This window comes from Notamacropus eugenii, chromosome 4, assembly GCF_028372415.1.
Source record: "Notamacropus eugenii isolate mMacEug1 chromosome 4, mMacEug1.pri_v2, whole genome shotgun sequence".
NCBI lineage: Eukaryota > Metazoa > Chordata > Mammalia > Diprotodontia > Macropodidae > Notamacropus > Notamacropus eugenii.
The window spans coordinates 138,306,871-138,312,856 of NC_092875.1; the positions used below are offsets into that span (position 1 = coordinate 138,306,871).

At 40.4% G+C, this 5,986-nt stretch overlaps 1 pseudogene; it reads left to right on the top strand.

The window, feature by feature from the left end:
- Nucleotides 1–4,637: 4,637 nt before the first annotated feature.
- Nucleotides 4,638–5,387, top strand: LOC140498261 (cyclin-Q-like; annotated as a pseudogene).
- Nucleotides 5,388–5,986: the final 599 nt, after the last annotated feature.

Below are 5,986 nucleotides of genomic sequence, written 5' to 3' on the forward strand. Positions count from 1 at the left end.
TATAATTGAATAGATCTAGTAATAAGCTTACAATCCTTTTGATTATAGGGAATTTCCACCAATAGTAAGGACATTGCTGTGATACAATATCTCCCCAACTTCATGTCAGTTCTAGGCGGAATTAGATTATCCACTTGCATTCAACCAGGCTTAAAGTCTTCCGGGTGTCAGTGGGGAAACTGAGTCAGGAGAATCCCATCTCAGCCCTTGCTGAACAGCCATTCTCCCACCCTTCCCTTGAGATCACCTATGCAATTCATACCAGCATCTCATCAGCTTACTGGCATCATGTATTGGAGGTTCAGATCGCCTTTCTTGCTTCCAATACCTGGAGTTAGACTCAGAAGAACAGTCACTTAATAGTCCCATAGCATCTAAAAAATGACAAGTTCCAATAACCAGGTTTCAAATATGATTATAGTTTCACTTTGGCTAAGGAACATCTTTTGAGGCAAATCTTAAGTGGTTTACATGCCTTTCCATACATGTTCTAGTTGCTGGTTAAATGGCAAACATAAAATCAAATTTACCATTAAAACCTTGACTTTTCCATCAATGCCAAATTTTACCCGAGGTTACTTTCCTCTAGGAAATTTAGACTGAAATTCTTTTCTCCAAACTAAAGATGTCATTGATTTATTCTCAGAATTATTTCAGTGTATTGTTTTAATACTAATTGCTTTTACCTCACTTTGTAACATGCCCAATTTTTCTCTTCATCACTCCCCTCCTCCCACTTCCTAATATCTTGCATTCTGATTACTCCTTCCCTCAAGGTACCCTCCCCTCCATCACACCCCACCCCTCTCCTATCCCCATCTTCTCTCTTTTCTTGCAGGGCAAGACAAATTTCCATGCCCCTGTCCCTGTTGTTCTTATTTCCTGATTATATGCAATAAAAATTCTCAACATTCATTTCTAATGCTTTGAATTCCAACTTCTCTCCTTCCCCCCGTCCCTCCCCAGCCCAAGTGAGAAGGTAAGCAATTCAATACAGACTAAATTTGTGTTGTTTTGCAAAAAACTTCGACAGTAATCATGTTGTGTAATACTAATTATATTACCCTCTGACCTACCCTATCCCCCCCTTATTTTTCCCCTTACAATTGACCTTGTCCCTTCTCAAAAGTGTTTATTTCCAGTGACTCCCTTCTCCCATTTGCCCTCCCTTCTAGCATTCCCCTCCCTCTACTTGTCACCTCCTCTCCTACTTTCCTGTGGTGTATAAAAATTTTCATATCAAATTTAGTGAGCATGTTATTCCCTCCTTCAGAGACATGTGGGGAGAGTAGCTTCAATTTTCCCCCTCTCCTCTTCTCCCTTACCTCCTCTGTTGAATAAGATTTTTCTTATCTCTTTTATAAGTTATAGCCTTCCCTATTCCATTACTTCCTTTCTCTTCCTGGAATTTTCCTCCTTCACTCCTTAATTTTTATTTTATTTTATTGTGTGTGTGTGTGTGTGTGTGTGTGTGTGTGTGGATATCATCTCTTCTGATATAACACACCCTGTACTCTCTATCTACATGTGTATGTGTGTGTGTGTGTGTATACAATCTCTCCAACTACCCAAATACTGAGAAAAGATTCCAGAGTTAAAAATATTTTCTTTCCATGTAGTAATGTAAACAGTTCAGCTTTAGAAAGTCTTATATGATTTTTCTTTTCTGTTTATCTTTTCATGCTTTTCTTGATTCTTGACCTGAGAAGTCAATTTTTTAAATACATATTTGGTCTTTTCCTCAACATGAAATCTTGAAATTCGGCTATATCACTGAATGAGCATTTTTTCCCTTGAAGTATTATATTTAGATTTGCTGGGTAGGTGATTCTTGGTTTCAGTCCCAGTCCATTTGACTTCTGAAATATCTCACTCCAAGCCCTTCGATCCCTTAATGCAGAAGCTGCCAGATCCTGTGTTATCCTAATTGTTTTTCCACAGTACTCAAATTGTTTCTTTCTAGTTGCTTGCAATATTTTCTCCTTGACTCTGGAGAACTCTGGAACTCTTTAATTTGGCCACAATGTCCCTAGAAGTTGCTTTTTTGGATCTCTTTCAGGAGGTGATCAGTGGATTCTTTCAATATTTATTTTGCCCCTGGTTCTAGAATATCAAAACAGTTTTCCTTGATAATTTCATGAAAGATGATGTCTAGGCTCTTTTTCTCATCATGGTTTTCAGGTAATCCCATAATTTTTAAATTGTCTCTCCTGGATCTATTTTCCAGGTCAGTTGTTTTTCCAATGAGAGAGTTCACATTGTCTTCCATTTTTCCATTCTTTTTTTTTTTGTTTTGTGATTTCTTGGTTTCTCATAAAGTCATTAACCTCCATCAGTTCCATTCTAATTTTTAAAGAGCTATTTTCTTCAGTGAGCATTTTTTGGGGGGTTTCCTTTAGCAAGGTGTTGACCTGCATTTCATGCTTTTCTTGCATCTTTCTCATTTCTCCTCCCAATTTTCCTCCACCTCTCTTACTTGATTTTCAAAATCCTTTTTGAGCTCTTCCATGGCCTGACCACTGAATATTTATTTTGGATGTTTGGGATACAGAAGTCTTGGCTTTTCAGTCTTTCCCTGATGGTAAGCATTGTTCTTCCTCATCTGAAAGGATGGGAGAAGATATCTGTTCACCAAGAAAGTAACCTGCTATAGTCTTATTTTTTTCTCTTTTTCGGGCATTTTCCCCACTGGTTACTTGGTTTTTGTGTCCTTTGGCAAAAGTAGGGTGTGCTCTGAAAGTGCATAAAATCTCAGTTCCTCCTAGGTGGCACAATCAAGCGAGTACACTGGTCTGGCAACAGGAAGAGATTTTTGTGTCTAGAATCTTAGCAGAGTTTCCTCTCCACAGCCAGCTGGCCTCCAGTTCTGCCAAGCCAGCAGTGGGGGCTGAGATTCAATTAAGTTCTCGGGGCATGGCCGTCAATCAGTGTGAGATAAAGATCTCAGGCCCTCAGGGCCTCTACACAGGGCTGAGGTAAGAATCAGCTTCTCAGTGCCCCCAGGGGTTTTGCGATCTAACAATGGATGAGGGCAGTTATATGGGGCTGCTGCTCCCACCCAGTCAATGTGGCCTCTATGGGCCACTGCCTGAGGCCAGAGCTATGGGAACGTCCTTCTCTCTTCCCAGCCAGCTGAAAAGACCATGTCACTGACCTTTGATGCCTGTGGGTTGAGGGATCTGAGAACCTGCTGCTGCTGGGACTGAGGATTCTGCAACTGGAGATTCTGCCCCTGAGGTGTCCTCCTCCCAGAGTTGCCCCATGTGGCCAAGGCTGGGCTGGGCTCTGCTCTGTGTCTGGTGCAACAGACATTTCCTATGGGCCTTTCTGGTCACCCTGGGCTGGAAATATCCTCCACTCTGTTGTTCTCCACTTCTGCTGCCCCAGAATTTGTTGAGAGTACCACTCTACAGGTATTTTATGGGCTGTGTGGGGAGAGCCTGCATATGTGTGTCTTTCTACTCCATTATCTTGGCACCACCTCTCATAAATGAGATTTTATCAAAAAGAATAGAACAACTTATGAGAAGAATACACTATGATCAGGTATGATATGTAGCAGTTGGATGGCCAGGAAGCTGAATCAGTACATCAATTCATATACATGAAACAGATATTGCTGATGGATACAAGCTGGACTGACAATCACATAGGTAACCACAACGGGGCAGCTAGGTGGTGCAGTGGATACAGCACCAGTGCAGGAATCAGGAGGACCCGAGTTCAAATCTCATCTCAGACACTTGACACTCACTAACTGTGTGACCTTGGGCAAGTCACTTAACCCCATTTGCTTTATTTTGGGTCACCTCCAATCATCCTGATGAATATCTGGTCCCTGGATTCAGATGTCTCTGGAGGAGAATTGAGGCTGATGACCTGCACAGCCCTCCCTCACTCAAAAACAAAGTCAAGTGCAAGTCATGTCATCATTTCCTGATGGCATGATCATCTTCAGCAACAAAGGATGAACATACACATCATATTCTGGACAAAAGAGATTTTTCATCTTTTTTCCCCTGTGTGTGAACTCCATGTTGTGGGACTTGAATCCACAACAGGAACATGAGAGGACATCACTGTCCATTTTTGCTCTGTATAGACCACCTTACATGACACTGATGTGTACCTTTGGTGAGCATTCCTCTTGTCTTTTATTCTTTATTGGATGTTAGTGATTGAAGTGTTGTTTGTCAGCAATATCCTGATTGCATTCATCAAGAAATCTTGTACTAATATAATTATTAGGGATTCCTCATTAGAAGAGAACCCTTAAGTGGTGTTTTTTTAATCTGTGAAGCCAAAGGCTTCTTTATTGTCCAAAAAACCAAAAAAAAAAAAAAAAAACACTCAGTACTGCAGAATCTTGTTTTCTCTTTACTTTTCAGGGAATTGAGGGATTATAAAGATATGTGGTATGCCATAGGAAATCTTCTGTGAATGCTGACAGGTTCATAGTTTTAAGGTTTCCATGATATGTGAATAGATCATTCCTGCAAAGACCTCATAGTAGTAGTATGTGTTTCTTTCTCTTTCATTTATCTCATTTTGTTCTCTCTTGTGACTTAAATTGGATTTTTGTTTGGCATTGAGGAACCCAAGGGACCAGGTATACATTGGGGATGAGAGTGTCAGCCATGGAGTCAAGACAGAGTGAGAGCATTGCAGAGACTGATAAAGTGAGGAAAAAGGGACACCCAGCCTCCGAGGCCAAAGTCCACTTCAAAGTGACTCATTTCATCATGGGTGCTGGTGTCAAGCTAGGATTGTAATCCATTCCAATTGCCACAGCCTGTACTATTTATCATAATTTTTTATGTGAGACCAGATTAGATGCATATGACCCTTACCTCATAGCCATGTCAGCCATTTACCTGGCAGGTAAAGTAGAGGAGCAACACCTCAGGACAAGAGACATCATCAATGTTTCTCACAGGTATTTAAATCCCAAGAGTGAACTTTTGGAGTTAGACTTCTGGTTCTGGGAGTTGAGGAACAGCATTGTTCAGTATGAATTACTAATGTTGAGAGTTTTGCATTTCTGGGTCTCCTTCCAGCATCCCTACAAATACCTGCTCCACTACCTTATTTCTTTAAAAAACTAGATGAACTGTCATAGCTGGGAGATGACTCCCATTTCTCTGGCAGTCTGGGTGCTGCTGAGGCACAGCTACCATGGAGCATTGTGCCTTCAGTATTCTGCCTAGCACATAGCTGTAGCAGTGCTTTATCTTGCCATGCAATGGTATGGAGTGGAGGTTGCTGCTGATTCCGAGGCAGAAAAGCCCTGGTGGCAGGTTTTTAGGGAAGACCTTATCAAACCAGTCATTGATAATATTGTGTCTGACCTGATTCAGATTTACACAATGAACACAGAAATCCCTTAATTGCTCTAGGGCTATCCAAGGAAAGGTAAACTTAATGTATCTGAGGACTGGATTTGACCCAATAGAACCAGTCCCAACTTCAAAAGGTTGGTAAGTCACAGGGACCAGTTTTGTATTAGCAAAAGGGGAAGAATTTTCTGATTGCTCTTTGGTATCTGTGGTGGCTCCCCCAGCAGGTTTAGAGCTCGTGTTTTGATACAAAGAGGTCCACATTGAAAAAGGGATGTATTGTGTTCAGTTGCTTTTTGCAGCTTAGGAATTTTTTGAAGATGAACCTTTGAATTTGGTGGAGGCTGTTGCTAGACATCTCTTCATTAAAACAAAAGCCAAAATAGAATATTTGATTGTACCCTTTGGGATATCTTTTCAAGTCATACATAAACTTAACCTTCCTACACAAATGAACAATATTTTATTTTGCATATTAGAAAATAAACAAAAATTATTTTTATAAAGACATCAAAATTGGCATAAATTTTAAAAGTTTTTAATGTTCTGTGGACCACACTGGGGATCAGGGGGTGATATTAGCCACAATTTTTTTCCATCTTGTGTTACTTTCTTCACCCTGAAATATATTATAAAATATGATCATCTTT